This window comes from Heterocephalus glaber, unplaced genomic scaffold (assembly GCF_053883595.1).
Source record: "Heterocephalus glaber isolate CG9 unplaced genomic scaffold, H.glaber_assembly_v1.0 deba00000901, whole genome shotgun sequence".
NCBI classification, from domain to species: domain Eukaryota; kingdom Metazoa; phylum Chordata; class Mammalia; order Rodentia; family Bathyergidae; genus Heterocephalus; species Heterocephalus glaber.
The window spans coordinates 15,070,535-15,094,709 of record NW_028258171.1 but is presented as its reverse complement, the minus strand read 5'-3'; positions in this window follow the sequence as shown (position 1 = coordinate 15,094,709).

The window sequence follows — 24,175 nt, the reverse complement described above, 5'->3', positions numbered from 1 at the left end:
CTTGGGATTTCTTGGTTAAACAGTAGGAGACTTGAATCTGACTGGCCAGTTCATTTCCTGGTACCAGGCCATAGACTGTCGAAGTTTCAGGTATGGATGAGGTTGAGGAGTTTCACTCTGAGCCAGGGGTGAATGGGCAAGATAGATTCAGATGCCGGAAGTACTTCCCTTTTTATTGCCTCTTTTCCTAGGCAATTTATTTGAAATAATACTTTTCAGATAAATACAATGAAAATTTTGAAATGTTTTAAGTGAAATGTAAAAAAGGTAGAGTTTCAGTAGTAACCAAAGAAAATCAAGTAAAGAAAATATGACTCATCACAATCAAACTTAGTTTGGCAAAGATTTAAAAATTGGTGATGTTAGGAAGATAGCCTCATACTGAACATTAAAATTTTAAATTCTGCTTCTAGAAATTTATTTCAAATGCGTGTGTGTGTGTGTGTGTGACATATTCTCAATAGTAAAGAATGGATCAAAATCATTATCGTGCATTCATATAACAGAACTCTATGTTACCATTAAAAAGAATGAGTCATAACTGTATTTACTGGCATAGAAAGATATTTCAATAGCATATTGTTTAATAAAAAGCATAATTTGAAAAGAACTAAGTTGGACAAGTCCATCAATATTAAACTGTGTATGTATGTATATGTACTTAGATAATATGACAGAAGGTCCAGTATTTTCACAGTAACAATGTCTGGGGAAGAAATTTAGGAATATTTATTTTCTTTAGTCTTTTGTGAAGACTAACAACCTCTTTATATTATCTTTATAATTACACAAGGTACATTAAAAACTATTGGAGCTGGGAGTCCTGTAAATCCAGAACTCTGGGAGGACGAGGCAGGAGGATTGTAAATTACAACCCAGCTTACACAATTTAGCAATTTAATTAGACCATATCTCAAAATGAAAAAATAAAAAGGACTGGGAATGTAGCTCAGTATGAAGGCCCTGAGTTCAGTCTCTAGCACTGAAAAGAAAAAGCTTCCTAAGATATTTGCCATTAATACCCGCTCCCTGCTCCATAAACTGTTGGCTAACTCAAATATTTTGATTTTATTTATGGGCATAATTCTTGTACACACAATATCAGTACCATGCCCTGCAGTATTTTGTGAACTTTCTTTCTTTTTTTTTTTTGGTACTGGGGATCGAACTCTGGTCCTTGTGCTTGCGCAGCATGCGGTGAAACCATTGAGCTAAATCCCGGCCCTCGTGAACTTTCTTTATAAATCAGCATGAAGTATTCCAATAGTGGCCAATGAAATCAAGAGTACAACACAAATTCATTAAAGACAAGTGTTATGGGCTGAATTATATGTCCCCAAATTCATATATTGACATTGACATTACTAACCACCAATATCTCATATGTCTACATCTGGTAGCAAGGTCTTTAAAGAAATAATTAAATTATAACAAAGCCCTGGGCCTGGGGATATAGCTCAGGGGTGGAGTGTTTACCTAGCATGCATGAGGCCCTGGGTTTGATCCCTAGCACCACCTAAATAAATAAATAATAAGTCAATAAATGTCAATAGGGTGGCCAATCCAAGCTGCCTGGAATCCTCATAGGACAGGAAATTTAGTCATAGACACACACAGAAGTGAGGCTGCAGGGACAGGAAAATAATCTACAAGGCCAGGAGAGAAGGCTTAGAAGAATCAAGGCTGCCAAGCCCCTGATCTTCTGGAATTGGGAGGAAACAAGTTTCTGTGGGTTGAGCCGCTCAGGCTCATGAGTTATGGTATGAGTTATGGCAGCCCTAGGAAGCGAGTACTGGGGACCAGCCTCCTCTGTCATCCTTGCTGAAAGTCTCACTTTTGTCTTGTAATGCTTTAAAGTTGTTTACATATCTTTCCTATGAATGGTCTTGAGCAAAGTTTATTAAACTGTTCAAATTAGTAAAAAGAAATCAGTGAGTCCTAACTTCATGATATGACATCTGAGAAAAATCATTAAAGATAGAAACCTAAAATTAACACCAAAGAAATGAGATGATATCAAGCCTACACTGGGCTGGATTTGGCAAATGTATAACTAACTATATCTATATATCTGCAATGTTAATTAGATAAAGGTAGATATAGTGATATATGTCTACCCATGTTTATAGCAGCACAATTTATAATAGATAAATCTTGGAAGCAGCTTATATAAGATGAATAAATAAAGAAATAGATGAATAGATAAAGAAATTGGGGTATTTATGCACAGTAGAGCACTACTCTGCTGTAAAGAAGGATAAACTTGAGTCATCTGTAGGAAAATGGATGCAACTTGAGACCATAATGTTAAGTGAAATAAATAAGACACACAAGCTTAAATATTTCATGGTTTCTCTTATATGAGAAACCGAAAGTATAAATAAAGAGCAAAGTAAAGGGCCGGGGATTTAGCTCAATGGTTCCATCGCCTGCCTCGCAAGTGAAAGGTCCTGAGTTTGATCCCCGGGACCAAAAAAAAAAAAGAGCAAAGTAAAAGCTAGATAATAGGAAGTGGGGAGAGAGATGTTTCTCAAAGGGGAAAGCGATCAGTAGATGGAGTGGGGGGAGGGAGGAAAAGGACAGGGGAATGAAGCAAAAGGGAATTAAGATGTGTTATATACATGTACCAGCTCCCCACAAGGAATGCAAACAGTGTCTACTAGAAACACGTACTAATAAAGAAAAGGGGTGGAATAGAAAAATATGACTATAATCAGGGCTATATCTTACATATTGAAGAACATACTCTTTTTGTTCTATGTATTATTTTATGCATATGAATTTTCATAGAGAAAGAAAAAAATCCCACAATCCAAAGAATTTTTTAAAAATTGGAAGATGGTAAATAACTTTTAAATGGGTGGGCTTTTGTATTTTTTATTTAACAATATGTAAAACTTTTAGATGATGTTTTTAAGATGCAGAATGTAAAGGTATCTTAATAGGCACAGGGTTTAATTTTACCAAAGGTATGGTAGCTCCTTATAAGGTATGAAATCTTTTGGGGAAGAAAAGTTACTTTCAGTTAACTTGTGTTGGATCTTGTGTATTACAGGAAATGTTCCCATTTAAAATCATTGATACATTAATAGCTTCCAAGTTCATTTTATGACAGGACCTAAGTTTGTTCTCTTTTGAACCTTGAGGAAAAGATGTTTTGAAAGTAAGCACTTAGATTTGCCTGGATTTCATTTATAAAGTACGGGTCTTAACTCCAAATGCCTCTGAAATCAAACTATGCCCTGGAGGAGTGACATCCCCCAAAATGACCATAGCACCTTCCGCTCAATTTCTTCTTACTCCTTTGTGTTCTTTCTTGAAAAGCAGTGAATGGATCCAGCTCCTGGCTGTGCCTCTGCATCCTCCAAGCTTGACAATGGAAGGTCTGTGATTTTACTTTCATAGTTCCTTGGAGAAGTTGCTAATCGTCAGTCATCTAGAACAATACTGTTGCAGTGCTTGACATGAGGGGCTTGACTGACATCTCTTAGTGGGCATTGCGCGATCTCCAAGAATTGGGAGGATCTGATGGGGTGAAATCCAGACTACTCTCCTGAGCAAGTAAGAGGCCTGCAGTGTTCTCAGAAAAGGCGTAAGGCTCTGGACCTGAATCTTTTGTTTTCCTGTGTATTGCGAAAGCCCCCTAGTGGCCAGGTGACCCCAATCAGGTCCTGGGTGTCCCCTCTTTTGGGAAGAAGGTCCTAACTAAAGTCCATGCTCTTTCTCTTTTCACATCTCTCTGAACCATGGGAGCAAATGGTTGGGTCTCTAATGTAGCCTGATTCCCTGGTTTCAAATTTCTTAGGAAATACTGGCTTTCACCTAGTGGGCTTCCCAAGGAAGGGAGAGGGAAGGGATTTCTCCAGCTGAGAAGAGAGTGGGTCACTGAAACCTTTAATCAGCTCTTTGGAGTGGTAGTGCAAGTTGTCAGTGCAGACTGGAAGGCTCACTGAGGGCCCCAGTTGTGAGCTGGAGTTCCCCCAGCTCCTGGCTCAGGTGTTTTTTTGGTACCAGGGATCGAACTTGGTACCTTGAGCTTGTGAGGCAGGCATCGGAACCACTGAGATAAATCCCCAGCCCTTTGTTTTTCTTTTTGATACTGGGGATCGAACTCAGGTCCTTGCGCTTGCTCAGCAGGCAGTGAAACCACTGAGCTACATCCCTGGCCCATGGCTCAGGTGTTTTATTCCACCTGCCCATCCCCAGAAGGAGTGAACAGAGTTCAGATCTCCTCTGGACCTTCTCAGAGGAACCTTTAGGAAGCTCAAAAATAGTCCACACTGTCATACTCATGTGACTTGCTTGACCTATAAAAATCAAACAAACCCTCAATTTAGGCTCTGCAGTGTAGACTCTTGAGAAATCTCTTGTCTCTGCCAAGGATTCATTTCTCTATACCTATAATGGCTCCCTCTGGGCACAGATCCATTTATAAAAATGTGCAAGAGACTCTGTGCTTTCTGTGTACTCATGGTATGGGACATCATAGGGTGAGCTTCTGGAGTAAATGAAAAGAACTGCGTAAAGCTGATTTGAAGTGTGTATGTTTCTTAGGAGATTCCTAGGTCCTAAGAGATGCACTTTCCCGTGGGTTTTGTTGTGTAAGAGCTGTGCATATGGCAGGATGCTGAGCGCTATGGGTAATACATGAAAGTGCCTGATGGAATTAATTCTCATTCTTGTGGAAGAAACCATGGTCTACTGGAGACCATACACCCCCTTGACTTGGCTCCTTCAGCCCCTGATCTAGTTCTCTGGTCCCTGGTAAGCTTCTTTACTTCCCCACCTCAGACTCACCTTAGCCCCCTTCTCTTTGTATTTCTACCCCACTCCAGGGAATCTGCTCTTCCTGAGCAGTTGTGAATTTAATTTTTAGCCCTCTGAGTCTTAACTTGGCCACTAGGAGCACTGGAAACACGTGGCCACCTCCTCATTTTCCACTCTCTGTTCTTCGCTACCTTTCTGACTTTTCCTTTTCAGTCTTGCTTCACCAGCTCTGCCTTTCCTTTCCAGAGCTAAGAGTTGGCTTTTCTTTTGAAGTCTGCCTCATGGTCTCTTTGCATGTTACTTCCCTTGCTTATTCATGGATGTGCATTGGAAGCCCCTGGGGAGTTGTGCTTTTTAAAACAGGTACACACATCTAAACCCCAGCAACTGATTTATTGGGTCTCTGGTGTTTATATTTAGAAAAAAGAAAATTTCACAGGTGAATCTTGGTAACATTCCTTGGTAAGAACTGACCTTATTTCTCTCTCTTTCTCCTTCACTCTCTTTGTCTGTCTTACCTCCCTTCACCAGGGAATCTCATCCTTTCCTATGGCTTCCATATGCTGATTACTTCCAAATCTAAATTTCCATCCCAGAGCTTGCTTTCAATTCCAAGTTACTGTGTACAAATGCATTCTTGGGTGGCTCAGAACCTTCTCATAAAAACTCCATATGTCCCAAACAGAAATCATGATTTATTCCTCCAAATATGCTCCTCTTCCTGTCTTTTCCAGTCCAGTAAGGAGCACTATCATTTGTACATCCAGAAAAAGTTCTTTCTTCTTAGCGCCTTCTTTTTCATCCTGCTTACCCAATGAAGCACCAAGTCTTGCCAAGCTTTGCTCTTAAATCTGCAATTGTGATAAGCAACCATTTTTTTCTACCAAAAATCCATTTCAAATGATTAAACACAGTACTTATCAAGTGTTACTTTTTCTCTGTTTTGGTGACAACATCTTGCTCTGAGCATTGGTTCTTTGAGGGGCTCAAATGTCCTTCTTACTTTTCTATGCCTCTTCTCTTGTCCTCTCCTTCCATTATTTACACTGTCACCAGAGTGACTTTTAAAAAATGCATATACAATATACACTCATACATCATACCTCACTCGTAACCATTTAGGAGACTGTCAGTGCACTTGTAAAAAAGTCTAAAATTCTTAACTGACTTGAAAGTCCCCATATCACTTGGTCCTTTTTCCTTGACCCCCATATCACTTGATCCCTTTCCTAGTTTTCTGCTAAGACAGTTTTTCCCCTTCCACTTCCTTCTGTGGTGAAATCTGGCTTACTTCTTTAGGTTCTTCTGGTTTCAAAGATTTTTACATGCAATTTCCTTGACCTGGTATGTTCTTCATCTGTTTGAATGCTGGGAATTGTTAGGCAAATGCTCTACCAGTGAACCACATCCCCAGCTCTTCATCAAATTTATCTTTGGATAAAGCACCAGCAAATCCCTCATATCTCAGCCTAAACATTACTTCCTCTGTGAGGCTTTGTTTCATGCTCCCTGCTAGTTTGAGAGCTTCTATTGTGTAGTCTGACACTACAATGCTAATTACTATTGTTAAACACTAGTAAATAATTTTGCTATTATTTATCCAATAAATACTTTGTTCATTAATCTTTCTGTGAAAGTATTGCCCCATGAAAGTGAAGACTGTGTGCATTTCATTTCCACAGTATTCTCAACTTTTAGCATAGTGTCTTAAATTCGATAAGCTCTCAATGTATACGCATTAAATGCATAAGATGAGAAGTAGGACACAAAGGTGAAAAATAAATATCAGAAGATATTCTGGAAATATCATAAGTAGAAGGATGAATAAGCACAGTGGGGGGTTGGAAGAAAAAGAATATCCCAGAGTTTTAATGGAAAATTTCATGTAGAAAGAGATATTTGTCTTGGCCCTTCACAAATGATGAAGTTTTCCATGGATGGGGAAGGAAGCAAGAAAAACAGGAGCAAAGGTATAAAGGTAGAAAAACTCTAGAGTCACCTTGAAGAATAGCAAGTGATCTGGTTAACTTGAAGTCAAAGGATGTGCTAGAAAAGGAGTAGGTGATTAACCTGGAAAACAGGAGTGTGTGTGTGTGTGTGTGTGTGTGTGTGTGTATGTGTGTGTTGTGGGGGGTGGACAGTCCAAGGACTTAAAAATTCTAATTTCCATCCGTGACATGACCAATGTTCTGAGAGTACTGATCTGGCATTGGTGGGCAGGAAATGCTTTGAGTGTCCCCAAACCAGTTAGGAAAATTGCAGGAAGCTTCAGGAATGATCCTGAGAGCCCAAACTCAGATTGTGCCAGTGGTAAAGAGAGGAAAGAAGGACCAGAGGGTGAGATCACCCAGGCAGCATCACTACGACTTTGGTGACTCATGGCAAAAATAGACCCAGGCCAAAAATAGACTAGACCAAGTTGGCCCTGAGGTTCAGATACTACAAGCAAGGCAAACAACATCAGAGTGGCCACTAGTAAGAATTCCAGGGGGAAATTAGATTGCATTAGTGTCCATTCAGCAGAAGCTGCAAGATTCATTCATGAGGCAACTCTATCTGCTCACCAGCATTTGCTGCTGCCTGCCCAGCGGCCACTCTGCTGGCACTTTCTGTTCTTACCAGCGAGTAGATGTCCAGGTGGTTTGGAAGCTGACTATTACACTAGTAATTTTTAAAATATGGATTTTTTTTTCATTAACTTTTTTACTCTTTTCTTTTCCCAGACAGTTGTTATGGTTCAGTCCACTTCCCAGGTATGCCTCAGACTTGCAAATGACTATTTCACATTTACTATGTAAAGGAGTGAATCAGTATGTTGCTTTAGAACCAGATACGTGTGGTTTTGCTTCACTTGAGGAATTCAGTAAAGAACATACTTCATGTCAGCAGAAACTCTCGTAAATCTATATGGAGAAGGACATGAGCAAAACCTTTTTCTAATCATATGGCGGCATGGAATTTGTTTCCTTTCCTTTATGGAGAAGCTCTGTAGTTTTCAGCCACTCTAGAAAGACAAGGGGCACCATTGGCACCTTTTTTTCTTGAATTTACTCTTCAATATTCAAAAATAATTGAAGGAGAAAGTAGTTCCAGGGGTTGTTATTTTGCTTTGTATGTATGAGGTCTGCATTTTCCTGTAGGCGGGTCCTCTAGGGAAGCTTGCCAGAAAAAACAAACAGGAGGACATGGCCATACACTGCTTTCCCCTCACAATGGCTGAGCTTCTGTCTGGCTCTATGTACATAAACTTTCTGGAGAAAGTTTTAGAAAGCTTTCTGGAGGCACAAAAACACGGGCAAGAAGAGATAGGGAATAGAGATAATTAATTGCAAAAGAACACTTATACCATTAATATTTTAGCATGGGTGGAGATCAAACTTCAAAAAATTTTCTATAAATAGCTTCTTCTGACTATAAAATTTTGACTTAGAGAAACTAGATTAGTGAGATTAAATGAAAGGAGATAAATCTTTTTTTAAAAGTCCTTAGATTGGGCCGGGGATTTATCTCAGTGGTTCTGCCGCCTGCCTCAAAAGTGCAAGGACCAGGGTTCTATCCCTGGTACCAAAAAAAACAAAAGTCCTTAGATAGGTCTCGGCAGAGGACACTTGTCCAGCTAGGCCCATGGACCATTTATTTGAATATTTGGTTGGATTGATGACCTTTTGTGGCTTTTGTGATATAGAAAGAAACCACTATTTTTCTGAGTGGAGCACTCTATGTTCTTCTAAAGAGTCACAGACATTCTTTCATCTCATAGCCTTTATTAGTGAACTTGGGTGATTCTTAGACATGCATGATCTTAAAGAAATTTAGGACTTTTAATGTTCATTGTCCATAGGCTACATTACAAAATCACCCGAGACAGGGTCGGGGATTTAGCTCAGTGGTTTCACCACCCACTGCACAAGTGCAAAGACCCAAGTTTGATCCCCAGTACCAAATCAAACAAAACAAAACAAAATCACCCTAGACATTGATGCATTATTTATCTAAACTTATACTTCAAACACAAAACACTTCATATCATCTCAGGGACATTTACTTAGTATTTTATTAGTCTTTTAAAACATGTTTCTGTTTCATTTCTGGCCCCAAAAACTCTATTCCTTGTGTATGTGTGTGCATGTGCATTTGCGTGCACTTACCTTGGAAATTTGTCTTATTTTGTACGACTTTAGAACACTTTTGAGACCATTTGTCATACCTAGTGATCAGTGCACAGGGACACCTTGTCTCAGGGTGCACAGGTCTTGGAACTGAGGTTGCTACCCTTGGGTCAATAGCAGCCTCGAGGATTCCCCATGGCCAGATAATTTAATATTTTTTTTGGTGAGGAGAACTAGAAAACATTACCCCTTTAATTTATAGATGACACTTTCTTGGAACGCAAAGCTAACCATGAACGTTTGAGATCAGAATTAGACTTCGGAACACTTTTGATAGGAACTGAGGAATTAGCAGAGCACAACTTTGTTCTGTGGCAAACACATTCGCAAAACATTCCCTCTGCCTCCTGCTTTAACTCCAACCTGGCAGCTCCCCAGGACTCCCGCTGGGGGCTCCCAGGGAAGGCTGCTTCTCCAGGCTGCAGTTCACTTCCCACTTCTCTTTCCCTGTTTCCACCAAAAGCCCTGGCCCCGGAGGTCTTCCCCACCCATTACTGTCTTCCACTGACCACCATCTTTTGAGCAGTTTTCTCCCAGCTTGTACTTACATTCACTGATGCCTTCGGCATGTTTCTTCTTTATTGTTATTCTTTCTCCCCATCTTAGTTAAAAAAGATGATCCTCTTTGTACTTAAGGTCAATCCCTATTTCTGGGCCCTGGATCCCACTCCTTTGTCCCCCTTTCAGCCAACAGATTTCATCTACTTGTCATCTCCTTTCTCCCCTCTATATATCCATCCTCATTGCTTCTGTCTTACCTCAAGCCACCATAATCGCTCACAATCTCTCTGCTTCCTTCCTTTGTCTCCCTGAGCATAGCATTGCCTTTTCCCAGCCCACGAAGTTGAAGAGAGTTTCCTAAATTATAAACCTGAGTATTTCACATACCTTCTCTCTTCCCCTTCCACTTGAGCTCCCCTTGGTTGCCCTTGGTTGCTAGAATGACATTCAGACTCCTTGGCACACCATTCAGTATAATTTCTGGTCTGGCTGCTGCTTAGCTTTGGAAGGAGATAACAAATTACTTCCTGTCAAGTTAAATAGTAATATGACCTAATGAAGTCTCTTGTGTTAAAGATATATATATATATATTGTACTGGGAATTGAACTCAGGACCTTGTGCTTATGAGGCAGGCGTGGTGCCACTGAGCTAAATCCCTGGCCCAAAGATTTTTTCTTTTTTTACAAAGACGACTTCCAGTATGTGATTAGCCAAACTAAAAATTATGAAGAAAGAACTTCAGAGCTTACACAACTTTATAGGGTAAAACTGTTTCTGACATTTGCAAAGTCTCTAAAAATCATATACCTTTTTCTTTTTGTTACCTAAAAGGATGGACAATTTTTGTATGTAGTTGTGATTCCTAGGAGACACTGATTGGGCATTTAGCAGTCACAACTTCTTATTTGGTGATGTTGTCTATGCAAAGCACCAGTTCACTCTTTGCTTATTCCCTAAACAGTGAGATGGTGATAAAACTACATCACCTCTGTGATTGAGGGATGCAACATCCTAATGTTATTCAGATAGCAAGACGCTTCGGAAATAGTGATCTTTTTCTTTAATAATGTTTGATGACTTATGAGTCCTTTGGAACTGTTTTTATTCCTTGAAGTTAGCTCTTATGTAATTTAAGAAAGAATAATCAGATACATGTTGGTGGTACTCGCTGCTTCTCAGTATAATGTGATAGATGATCCCAAAACACTCCCCACGAAGTTGAAAAGAAAACCAGCGAATATTTAACTTCAACAAGTATCACTTCATTTCACTACTCTTTCCAAACCTCAACTATTTAATTAATACACATCTCAGAGGAAAGCGATGATGATCTATTTTATAGGTAGGAAAACCTGGACTTGTTAAATGCCTCAGCCAAGGCCATGGAGGAGAGACATGTTTCCTGCTGGCCCAGAACCTGGGCACACCTGACTCAGGTCCAGCAGCAACACACTCTCCTTGACTAGTAGCCCTGCTCCTTTCAGATATTGATTTTATTTTATTTTTATTTTTATGGTACCCAGGATTGAACCCAGGGTCTTGGGAATGCGCTGCATTCTCAGTCTCTCCGATTGCTGATTGAATGGATCCTTGTATTTATTTTCCACTGGCTAGAAAGTTGAAGTTAATATATTTTTTGATTCGTGTGGACTTCATGGGTCTCCCCCGCAAAACTCAGTGCATAGAAACTTATTGTATTTGGTACAAAAGAGGGCTGAGAAAATATGTAAAAAACATCATATACCAGGAAATTCTTGTGCTCTGACATTTGGGTGAGTGATAATTGATAGTCTATGAAGCTTCCGGTGATGAAATTTAAGCATTTGGTGCTAAATGTTAACTGCGAGCTTTCTTGCCCTACCTAGCACAAGGTGATGAATTATAAACTTGCAGAGAGCAGGGATGATGGTGTAATTCCTTTGTACCTGCAAATTGGGGATGACAGGTTAGACAGGTTGTTCACAATGCTCTTTGAAAAGGGAATGCCAGAGGATGTCTTAGATTGCTTGCATTCCTCGATTTACATAACAGATATATTCCCCTAAAGTTTATGTAAATGGAGTCATATTTTTAAAGCCCAGGAAATCTTGCCCGTTAAAATATCCTTGATTTGAATGCATTTGAAAGTGAACTGAACTATTGTGATATAGAAAATTACTGTGCAGATTTGGCTTTTCAAGTAAGTGACTTATAAAAAGCAGAGCCTTTCTTTGAACTTGCCACAAAATGCAGCAATATTACTAATACATAGTGGGAGGTAGCAAGCTCAGGGGAAAACATGATCTTTACAGACAGAGGTCTCCAGATTGCAATATAAATCCTGTCAATTATTCCCATGTGGCCACTGACACATTTCCTTTTGTTGGTTTTATATAAGGAATTTTGTCTTGCTTTTATGCTGAGAATTTTAATTTAACCAAATCCTAAATAGTTTTGAGCCTATTTACATAGGCAGTTTGTATAGGTGTTTCTTAGTTGCAGGTTATTCTATTGCCACCTATACCATAGCCTAGTCGTTCATTCTTCTAGTTGGACACATTGCTCTTTCCCCCATTTTTGTTTATTAAAACAAAAAAGTTGCAAAGAACATTTTCCTAGTATGAATTTATACATTCCTTCCATATGATCTGTAAATCAGATTTTTCACAGTGGGATGATAAGGATTATTTTAAATATCATAGATCCTAAAATTATACTCCTCAAAGATGGCTCCACTTTGCATCTCTATCAGCAGTGTATGTGCTCACAACCTGGCGCCATTGTTTTTCTTGGGTCTTGCCAAATTTTCTCATTTGCTGATTACAAGATGAAAAAAAAAATCACTATTGTTTTTGTTTGTATTTATTTAGTTGTAGATGAGTTTACTAAGCAGATTTGACATGTGTGTTAGGCTAAATGGTTTTGCTTGTGGCTGGCTGGAAAGGAATCATGATCAGTTAGCAACTTAATCCAACTCTGCCACTGGGAACTTCCTTGATAATTCTCCTCTGTTAAGAGAGTGACAGTAACTCACAGGATAATAACCAGACCTAGCCAATTCTGAGTTTGTGAAAAATAGGAAAAAGCACGTACAAGCGGTTCTTGAATTATCTCCAGCTTTATTAAGACTCTTGATGATTAGACAATCATTTTGGTTCTGGGAACTGGAATTGGTAGGAAAGCTTTTAAAGAAATTTTAGAAAAGAACTTAATTTCAAGGAACATGAGACTGAGATTTTAGGGGGAAAATGATTATTATTTAATGGAAAATCATTTTATACCCCTGAGCTCTGATTTCCAGCTGGAGAATCATTAGTTGACGTTTTGATTGTTATAGTTGGTAGTAGTTATGGGCTTAATCACTTCAATTCATGGTTTGACTAGCTCACAGAAATTTGGCCTGTAGCATTTTGAAGAAAATGACCCTGAAATGTGTTACTGTTGAAAGAAGAATCATCCCTGTGCAAATATTAAGTCTGATAGATAACAAGTGTGCCTCTAGGACTTTCACTAGAATATTCTCTCCCTCCTCCCCACATTGTTAGTCAAATTCTACTTGTTCCTTAACATTGCAATTAGCTTTTTTCCACTCAAATCTTATATTAGTTAAAAAAAAAGGAGAGAGAGAGAGAGAGAGAGGACCAGAACATAATAGAAACATCTTTTTAGCTTTACACAAAAATTATCACAGTTTTTGAAAATTCAGGCATCTTTTGCTGTTAGCATCTTATGACTGCAGTGCATCTTTTCAAACATACAGCACTTTGTGGAAAAATCCCACCCAGTGACAATGGGATTAAAGAGAAATGTGAACAGGGGTAGAGTAAAAGTCTCTTGGAAGAACCAAAGGATCATTGCCAATGAATCAAAGTGGTGTCTTTCTTTTAGCTTAGAGGTTGGGGTACTACAACTGACATCTCAAATCCTCTCTGAATGGTCTGCTCAAAGCTCACCTTCATACTCAGAACAGGAACATGTGGTACTTAAAGGTAATTATTATGAAGCTAGCTCTGTCTTATCACACTAGCCATTTTAATTTATTTGATGGGGGAGGGAATAATGGTGGAGGACAAATATGAGACAAAAAAAAAGGAGAGACTCTGGCATGCTACCTGGAGTGTTCTGGCCATGAAGACTGGTGGTGGCCAGGATAACTTTTAGAAAGAGGAGTGGCTGATTGTAAAGTCTGAACTTGTTTGCAAATCTGCAACTTAAATCTTGTTCATTTCACTGAAACTTTAGTAAATCTTGCTTATGCACACACTTTGGATGAGTGAATATTTTTTTAAAAAAGATATTCTTTTGTTGGAAATCTAGCAAATTCTGAATTGGGTCATGTGTTGTGAAGGGGAGACAGCAAGTGTAGAGCGTCTAAGTGATTCACAGACTGAATTGGTGATTAAAGGGAGAAGCCAGTAGTCAGAGATTCCAGTGAGATCTGACCCTTTCTGGCCAGCCCTCTCCTATCATCCTGCTTCCTGCAATAATCGGGGAGTTGTGGGAACCTTTAGGTGAAGGAAGTTCTGTGGATTTTAGATGTTTGTGTCTCCTCCAAAACTCATGTTGAAATTTAATCCCCAAATGCAATAGTATGGTGAGATGGGACTGTCAGGGTGTGATAGTCATGAGGGCACTTTGGTGAAAGAAATCAGGGAGGGAGCTTATAAAGGGTTGAGGGCACTAACTGGGCCCCTTTTGCTCTTCTGCCCTTTCTGCTATGTGAGGACAGCCAGATGGCTCCATGTATGAATAATGGGGCTTTGCCAGGTGCCCACTTTGCTGGTGCCTTGATCTTGAACTTTTCATCCTGCAGAACTGCAAAGAGTAAATTTCTGTTGTTTATACATTACCTGGTCTGAAGTGTTTTGTTACAGTAGCACAGCCTAAGATGGGAGAAGGGAAGAGAAAGGGATTTTTCTACAAAATGTGGAGGGTATGTTGACCAATCCCAGCTATACCCCGAAAGTCATGTATATCCATTGGCAGATACAGTGCCTGAATTTTACTTTTTGGTTGAATGGAAATGCTCCTCATGAAGAAAAGAGCTACCTTCCCTTGTTCTGGCCAGGGAAGCAGGTACAACTTTGGCGAATACACTGGATAACTAGTATCAAGACTGGACATATGTGTGTATGGTGCAGCTCAGTGATAAACTACATGCTTAGTACCCACAAAGATTTAGATTTAACATGTATGTATCTGTGGTGAATCTAATCAGTTAAGTGAGGAAAAATGGTTTGTAAAAGAACATTCATTGATACAATTTTTATGAGACAAAACTGGAAACAGCCCTCTCCCTCAGCAGATAAGGTAGTCATCTGTGCAGAAAATACAAAGCTTCAGCAGATTCTTGCTAGAATTAATAAAAGAGTCTAGCAAGACCAAAAACACTAAGTATATTGATGTATAGTAGTAATGAATCATTGGAAATCAAAACTTTTAAATGAGGGCATTTTAAAATAGCACCAAATTGCTGTGGGGACGTGGGGAGAAAGGAACCCTGCTCCACTGCTGGTGGGAGTGTAGACTGGTGCAACCACTGTGGAAATCAGTATGGAGATACCCCAAAGAACTAGGGCTAGAGGTCCCATTTGACCCAGCTATCCCCCTGCTGGGTATCTTCCCCAAAGAATTAAAAGAATCATACCACAGTGATGTATGACCACCCATGTTTATAGCAGCACAGTGTGTAATAGCTAAAGCTTGGAAACAGCCCAAGTGCCCATCAACTGGAAACTGGATAAAGAAGATGTGGATTTTTTTTATAAAATGGAGTACTACTCAGCCATAAAGAATGAGCAACTAGGGCCGGGGATTTAGCTCAGTGGTTCGGCTGCCTGTCTCGCAAGGGCAAGGACCCGAGTTCGATCCCCAGTACCAAAAAAAAAATACGAAGATAAAATTTTTAGGCCGGAGATTTAGCTCAGTGGTTTTGCCGCATGCTGCACAAGCTCAAAGACCCGAGTTCAATCCCCAGTACCAGAAAAAAAAAAAAAAAAGAGCAACTAGAGACAGTTATAGCTAAATGGATGCATATTGAGGCCTTCCTCTTTTTTTTTTCTTAAATTCTTTTATTGGTACAGTTTAGGTATACAACACAATTACATTTCTCATTGGGAACTTGTATCTTTACATGATGCATCTTGCTTCTTATTTTTTCCCCATTCCTAGCCCTCCCTTCACCCCCTCCACCCTTGCCTATTTACAAAGACTTCATTTCCAGTTTTTCCATTTCTCAGCATTTTTCCTTTCCCTTCTTTCCTTTCCCCTGCCCCTCCTACTACTCCTACCCCTTTGGACATTTTCTTCCTATTTTACATTATCCATTATTTATTCTAAACATTGGTACATTTTAAGTATACAATATAATGACATTCATCATTGGAAATTTGCACCTTTACATAGTCTCTCTTGGTTCTTATTTTTCACCGTTGCCCAGTCCTCCCTTCAACCCCTCCATTCCTTCCTATTTACAAAGATTTTGTTCCTATTTTTCCATTTTCTCATATTAATCTCATTCTCTTCTATCCTTTCCCCTAGCCCTCCCACTTCCTTCCCCTTTGCCCCTTTTCTTCCTATTTCACATTACCTATTATACATTTTAGGCCTTATTTATACTTTCAGTTTCTCACAACAGAGAAACTATTTGGTATTTATACATGTGTGTCCTATTTATTTCACTTAAGAGTATTGCCTCAATGTGCATCCATTTAGCTATAAATGTCTCTAATTTCTCATTTTTGATGGCTGAATAGTACTCCATTTTATATAAAAACCACATTTTCATCATCCAGTCTCCAGTTGATGGGCAATTGGGCTGTTTCCAAGTTTTAGCTATCACACACTGTGCTGCTATGAACATGGGTGCACATATATCACTGTAGTATGATTCTTTTAATTCTTTGGGGAAGATCCCCAGCAGTGGAATAGCGGGGTCAAATGGGACTTCCAGTCCTAGTTCTTTGAGGTATCTCCATACTGATTTCCACAGTGGTTTCACCAGTCTACACTCCCACCAGCAGTGGAGCAGGATTCCTCTTTCCCCACAGCCCTGCCAGCATTTGTTATTGGTTGATTTCATGATAACAGCCATTCTTTCTGGTGTGAAGTGGAATCTCAGTGTTGTTTTCATCTGCATCTCTCGAATGACCAGTGATGTTGAACATTTTTTCATGTATTTATTTGCTATTTCAACTTCCTTGTCTGAAAAATGTCTGTTCATTTCAGATGCCCATTTTTGGGTTGGGTCTTTAAATTTGGGAGGTCTGATCTTTTTAAGTTCTTTATAGATTTGAGATAGTAGACCTTTGTCTGAGGAAAAGCAGGTGAAGATTTTTTCCCACATTGTGGGCTGTCTCTTCACACTGCTGGTGGTTTCTCTTGCTGTGCAGAAGCCTTTTAATAAGAAGAGATCCCATTTGTTGATTGTTTGTGCTAGTTCACGACCAACTGATGTTTGGTTCATAAAATCTTTTCCTACACCAATGTCTTCAAGGGTTCTACCTAACCTCTGTTCCAATTGGTTCAGCATTTCTAATTTAATATTTAAATCTTTAATCCGTTTCAATTTTAGTTTAGTGCATGGCGAGAGATATAGGTCTAGTTTTAATCTTTGGCAAGTTGAAGCCCAACTTTTCCAGCACCATTTATTAAAGAGGCTATCGTTCCTCCAGTGAGGGTGTTTGGCTTCTTTATCAAAGATAAGATGGCTGAGTGTATCTGGTGTTGTTTCTGCATCTTCTAATCTGTTCCACTGGTCCTCAAGCCTGTTTCTTTGCCAGTACCATGCTGTTTTTAATCACAGTAGCTTTGTTTTTTTTTGTTTGTTTGTTTTGTTTTTTTGGTACCGGGGTTCGAACTCAGGTCCTTGTGCTTGCGAGGCAGGCGACAGAACCACTGGGCTAAATCCCCAGGCCAGTAGCTTTGTAGTATACTTGCAGGGTGGGGATTGTGATACCCCCTGCCATGTCTCTGTTACCTAGAATTGCTTTTGCTATTCTGGGTCTCTTCTTGTTCCAAATGAATTTTTAGATTGTTTTCTCAAGGTCTGTGAAGTATGCTGCTGGGATCTCAATTGGAATTGCATTAAATCTATATAGCAGTTTTGGAAGTATGGCCATTTTCACTATATTAATCCTTCCTACCCAGGAACAGGGGATGTCTGTCCATTTTCTGATATCATCTTCAATCTCTCTTTTCAGAGTACCATAGTTTTCAGAGAAGAGGTCTTTGATTTTTTTAATTAGGTTGATTCCTAGGTATTTCAATTTTTTGGATGCTATTGTGAAAGGAATTGTTTGCCCTAGTTCTCTCTTAGTGAGTCTGTCATTCGTGTAGAGGAAAGCTATTGATTTTTGTGTGTTGACCTTGTAACCAGCTACTTTTGACTGAATTTGGTTATTAAGTCTAGAAGATTTTTGGTGGAGTTCTTGGGGTCTTCTATATAGAGTATCATGTCATCTGCAAATAATGACAATTTGACTTCTTCATTTCCTATCTTTATTCCTTTTATTTCTTTCTCTTGTCTAATTGCTGTGGTTAATGTTTTCAAAACCATATTGAACAAGAGTGGTGATAGTGGACATCCTTGTCCTGTTCCTGATTTTAGTGTGAAGGATTTCAGTTTTTGACCATTTAGTATGATACTTGCTGTTGGTTTTTCATAGATGGCTTTTATCAGTTTGAGGGAGAGATCATCTATTCCAATTTTTGGTAGGGTTTTTATCATAAATGCATGTTGGATTTTGTCAAATGCTTTATCTGCATCTATGGAGATAATCATATGGTTTTTGTCCTTGGCTCTATTGATATAGTGTATTACATTGATTGATTTGCATATGTTGAGCCATCCCTGCATCCCTGGGATGAATCCCACTTGATCAGGGTGTATGATCTTCTTGATGATCTTCTGCATTCTGTTTGCCAGTATCTTATTAAGGATTTTTGCATCTATGTTCATTAGTGAGATTGGCCTATAGTTCTCTTTTTCAGTTGGGTCTTTCTCTGCTTTGGGGATCAAGGTGACGCTTGCTTCCAGGAATGAATTTGGGAGTATTGCTTCCCTTTCAATTTCATTGAAGAGTTTAAACAGTAGTGCCAGCAGTTCCTCCCTAAATGTCTTGTAGAATTCAGCAGTGAAGTCATCAGGGCCTGGGCTTTTCTTAGTTGATAAGTTTTTAATTACGTTTTCAATTTCATTGGTTGATATTGGGTTGTTCAGAATTTTTAGGTCTTCTTCGTTCAACTTTGGTAATTCATATGTATCTAGGAATCTGTCCATTTCTTCTGTGTTGTCCATCTTATTGGCATATAGGTTCTGGAAGTAGGTATTGATGATCCTCTGGATTTCTGCTGGGTCTGTTGTAATTTCACCCTTTTCACTCCTAATTGTATGGATTTGGGCCTTTTCTTTCCTTTTTCTGATAAGGTTGGCTAAGGGTTGGTCAATTTTGTTGATTCTTTTGAAAAACCAACTCTTGGCTTCATTGCTTTTTTGTATCATTCTCTTAGTCTCTATTGCATTGATTTCTCTTCTGTTCTTTATAATTTCCTCCCTTGTATGAGCTTTGGGTTTGTCCTGCTCTTCTTTTTCTAGAAGCTTGAGGCTCAGCATCAGGTTGTTTAATTGGGCTCGTTCTGTTTTCCTAATATGCATATTCACTGCTATGAATTTCCCTCGTAAGACTGCTTTCATTGTGTCCCATAGATTCCGATATGTGACCCATTGGTTATTCAGAAGTGTGTTGTTCAATTTCCATGTGTTTATGAAATTTTTCGAGTTTCTTTTGCTATGGATCTCCAATTTCATCCCACTATGGTCTGATAATATACAGGGGATAACTCCAATTCCTTTGCACTTACTTTAACATGTTCTCTGAGTGAGTATGTGGTCTATTTTGGAGAATGACCCATGTGCAGTTGAGAAGAATGTGTATTCTGATTTTGTGGGGTGGAAGACACTGCAAACATCTGTTAAGTTCATTTGTTCAAGAGTTCAATTCAGTTCTAGTATTTCATTACTTATTTTTAGTCTAGTTGATCTATCTATTTGTGACAGTGGGGTGTTGAGGTCCCCCACTACAATTGTATTAGTGCATATATGACTTTTCATGTCCATTAGTATTTGTTTTATCTAGTTGGGTGCACTAGTGTTTGGTGTATAGATATTTATGATTGTCATCTCTTCCTCTTGGATTCTTCCCTTTACAAGGATGTAGTGTCCTTCTTCATCTCTCTTAATCAGTGTTGGTTTGAAATCCACTTGATCTGCAAAGAGGATAGCTACTCCTGCTTTTTTTGGGGTTCCTGTCACATGGAGTATTGTTTTTCTGCCCTTTAACTTTCAGTCTATGAGTTTCCTTTTGAATTAAGTGTGTTTCTTGTATGCAGCATATTGTTGGATTTTGCTTCTTGACCCATTCTGTCAGTCTATTTCTTTTGATTGGTGAATTGAGACCATTAAAGTTGATGGTTATAACTGAAATGTATTGACTTGTCATTACCATGACTTTTTCTTTTTGTTCGGTTCTCCCTCTTTACATTTAATTTCTTCTCATGCCAGATGGGTTCATTCTGCTTTGCTTCCTGGGGTTGTGATCCTCAATGTCTGTTCCTAGGATATTGTATAAAATTCTTTGGAGTGCTGGTTTGGTATTCATGAAGTTCCTAAGGTGCTCTTTGTCATGAAAGTATCTTATTTCTCCATCTATTTTGAAAGATAGTTTTGCTGGGTACATCAATCTGGGTTGGAGGCTGTTTTCTTTTAGGGCTTGGAATATGTCACTCCAAGCTCTTCTTGCCTTGATAGTTTGTGTTGAGAAGTCTGCTGTGATTCTGATGGGCTTTCCTTTGTATGTGATTTGTTTCTTTTCTCTAACTGCTTGTAGAACTTTGTTCTTCTGTTGTGTTTCTGGAATCTTAACAATTATATGCCTATGTGTAGATTTTTTTGATCAAGGCTATTTGGAGTCCTATATGCCTCACTTATCTGTATGTCAAGTTCTTTTCCCCTCCTTGGGAATTTTTCTGCCATTACTTCTGCAAAGAGTTTTTTTATGTCATCTGCACTCTCTCCTGTTTCTTCATTGACTCCAATCAGTCTTATGTTATTCTTCTTTGCATCGTCTAGCAGCTGCTGGATTGATTTCTCATGTTCCCTTATAATTTTGAAGCAATTTCTCTTTTTCTGGTCATTAATTGTAATCTTATCTTCTATATCTGGAATTCTGTCCTCACATTGGCTCATTCTGCTGTGTGGACTTTCAATGGAGTTTTTCATGTCCTGGAAATCTATTTGCATCTGTTTTATGGATTCCATTTGTTTCTTATGTTGGGATTCCATCATGTTCCTGAGCTCCTCTCTAGATTTATTAATCATGTCTTGCACCAGGGGCACAATTTCTCCTGTTATCTGAGAAATTATTTCTGATTTCATTTTTTCCAGATCCCCTTTTGTTGCCAGTTCAGTGGGTCCAGGTGGTTGAGTATCAGAGTGTTCCATCTCATTTCCCTTTGGGGTTGCTGTAGGTGATCTGGAAGTCTGGTTTTGAGACTTATTTACATGTTTTCTCATTTCAACTGGGGGGGGGCGGTGTTGGCACCTGCACGGATTACCTCCTCTGAGCTGGGAGAGATGGGACAGGGGCCAGGACCAGTGGTAGGGATGGTGGCCTGAAAGCCCCTTCCTCTGGGCCAGGAGCAGTGGGACGGCAGCTCAGAAGCCCCTACCTCTGGGCAGGAATTCTTTAAATGCTGAGAACTTGATTAGCTCCAGTACGGTGGTCTGGTGTTCCAGTGTCCTCTGCATCTTTGTAGTGTGGAACCAGGTGGCTGTACAGAGAATAGACCAAAGGAGCCGGGTGGGTGGGGGCTGGTGTCCAGTGGATTGTTGCTGAGGCGCGGGCTGATTCGGTGTTTTCAGTGAGACTGGTGACCTCGGAACTGTGTCCGCAGACCTGCCTGTCTGCAGCTGGCTGATTTGGTGTTTTTCTGAGCCCATCCTCTTAAGGAAAATAAACAGGACACACATGTGTAAACACCGAATAGTTTCTCTAGTGTGAGAAACTGAAAGTGTAAATAAGGATTAAAAGGATTAATAACTAATAATTGATACTTTGAAATAGGAAAAGGTCCAAAGGGGTAGAGGTGGTGGGAGGGGAAGGGGAAAGGAAAGAAGGGAAAGGCAAAACTATGAGAAAGAACAAAATGGAAATGAAATCTATGCAAATAGGGAAGGGTGGAGGAGGTGAAGGGTGCACAGGTAATGGGGAAAAAAAATAAGAACCAAGATATGTCATGTACAGGTACAAGCACCCAATGATAAATGTAAACGTGTTGTATACCTAAAATGTGCCAATAAAAGAATTTAAAAAATAGCACCAAAAACATAAAATACTTGGGTCAAAAATCTAGCAAAGTATGTGCAGAATCTGAATGTTAAACACTGATGAAGAAAGACCTAAATAAATGGAGAGGTTTATCACATTCATGCATTGAGAAACTCAGTGTTGTGAAATGTTAATTGTCTCAGCTCAGTATCAGTATAAGCCATGTAAAATGATAATACTATTCAGTAGAGGCCTCTATCTTGGTTCTCCATTGATTCTTATTTAGACCTACAAGAAAAATTTAAAAAGTTAACAGACTTGATTTTGGCCTTTGAAATATAAACTCAAAACTCTGAGAATGCTGTTTAAGTATTTCATAGCTTGCTTCCATTCTGCCCAGTTCATGGGTAGAACTGGCTACCCATGGAAAGAACCAGTTTCTACCCAAATGCATCCTTGTATCACTGTTTCTGAAGAGAACATAGGCAAGGAAGGCCACCAAATGCCCAACTCACAGGACATGCTCTCATTTGATTCTGCTCTTCCATTCTGCCGTGCATCTGTGAAAGGCAGCGGAGTGTGTTTACAGGAACACTGTTTTCTCAGAACAGTGCTTTTTGACTCTTTCTCATCTTATCAGGATGTCTGTGCATGCTTCCCCAAACAAAAACCAAACCAAACAAAAAGGTAGGCAGCTGGAGGAAGGAGATTGGATCAGCAAAATATTGTGACCAGGAGGAAATTTAGCCTTGGATGAAGGAGAGAAACAGGGCCAAAGAGGCTAGGCAGAGAGAGACCCTCAAACTCATTAGGAGAGGAAGAAAGTCAGGGTGGCAAATGTGCCTGGCTCAGCGATCCCAAAAGGGCTCAGGGTCTTGATTCCTCTCTCTTAGGAAAGAAAACATCAAGAATCATAAAATACCTGGAGTAAGTTTAACAAAAGGGATTGCAAGACTTCTACAGTGACAACTACACACCACGGCTGAAATCGATTCAAGACCCTAACTGAAGGGACAGCACACGTGTTCACAGGTCAAAGCCCAATATTGTTCACATGTGAATTCTCCTCAAATTGATCTTTAGAGTCAATGTAAACCCAAAGTCCCAACAGCATATTTTTTTGGTAAAAATTGACATGTTGATTATAAAATGTATACAGATAAGCATAGACCTTGGATAGCCAAAGCAATCTTGAAGAGAAAGTGTTTGATTATTAAATATTAATGATTAAATCACTATGGCTGAGTTGAATGACTTCAGGTCATTTGGAGGAAAAGTGAAAATACGGGAAATGCTCAGGACATTTTCATTTTTTGTTTTTACTTTCTATGTGTATTTCACTGGTGGCAAATTCTGAGAACGAATGCAGTTAGAACTGTATTTGTTTGCTCGTTGGTTGTCCTTTTTCTCTTCCTAATTCAAAAGCTCAGAAAGGATGGAGGTGGGACCAGGGAGCTAACAAAACAGATCATTGCCCTGCAAGCTTCTGTTAGTTTCTAAGTGCATAGGCAAAAATGTAGTCCAAGCATATACAACTCTCTAAATTTACTAACAAAATCTTTGTGTAAATCTGAAGAGGTGGTTTATATTTATAACTGCTTCCTAACATTTCCCTGCGTTTGGTCATCTCTTTATACATGCTAACCATAGGGTTTAGAAAACTGGGGCTGTTTAGAGGATGTTGGAGGATATTGGATTAAAGCCAGGATGTGTTAAACCTCTAAATGTAAATATCTACTAACAGCCCACAGTGAGCAGGCTGCAGCTAGCGTTTCTATTTAGCATTGCTTCCCATAAATTCACATTAGCTGGGCTGCAAAGTTAATCTGGATCCAGAACTTGAATGTCGCTCCTTCACTATGTACAGTCTGTGAGTGGATGTGAATGGTGATGACAGCTACTAGAATAACAAAACTGAGGAGAGGAAAAAGGATAGCGCAGCTCTCATCCAAGCTCAATTGTGGCTAATTGGAGGACCAGTCTCCATCTCCAGGCAGCCTGCTCGGGCTCAAATGGCAGACAGATGCTCTGAAGCCCCTGAGCTCAGGTATCTTATAATTGTGGATCCAGCCAAGGACAAATTTGATTTGTAGCCCACATTTTGACCTCTCTCTAGTGCGAAGTGCTGGGAGTTGTTCCTGCTTTGCCCTCTCTTTCAGATTGTTTCCATCACGGTCCCTGCATCCCAACTGCTTGTTGATTTCCAGAACTACCTCCATATTTTACTTACAGTCCTCCAGAGAGCGAATTCCAGAAAGAATGATGCAAAAGAAATCGAACCAGAGAAGGGAGGACAGGCTCATCGTAAAGGTCACTGTGAAAATGGCCTCCAGGCTGTTTGGGGCAGAAAACAACAAACCTTCACTTGGGAGATTTATAGTTCTGGGAAGACTGTGCCTGCCTCTCCAATGCAAAGGTGAAGTTAAAATGA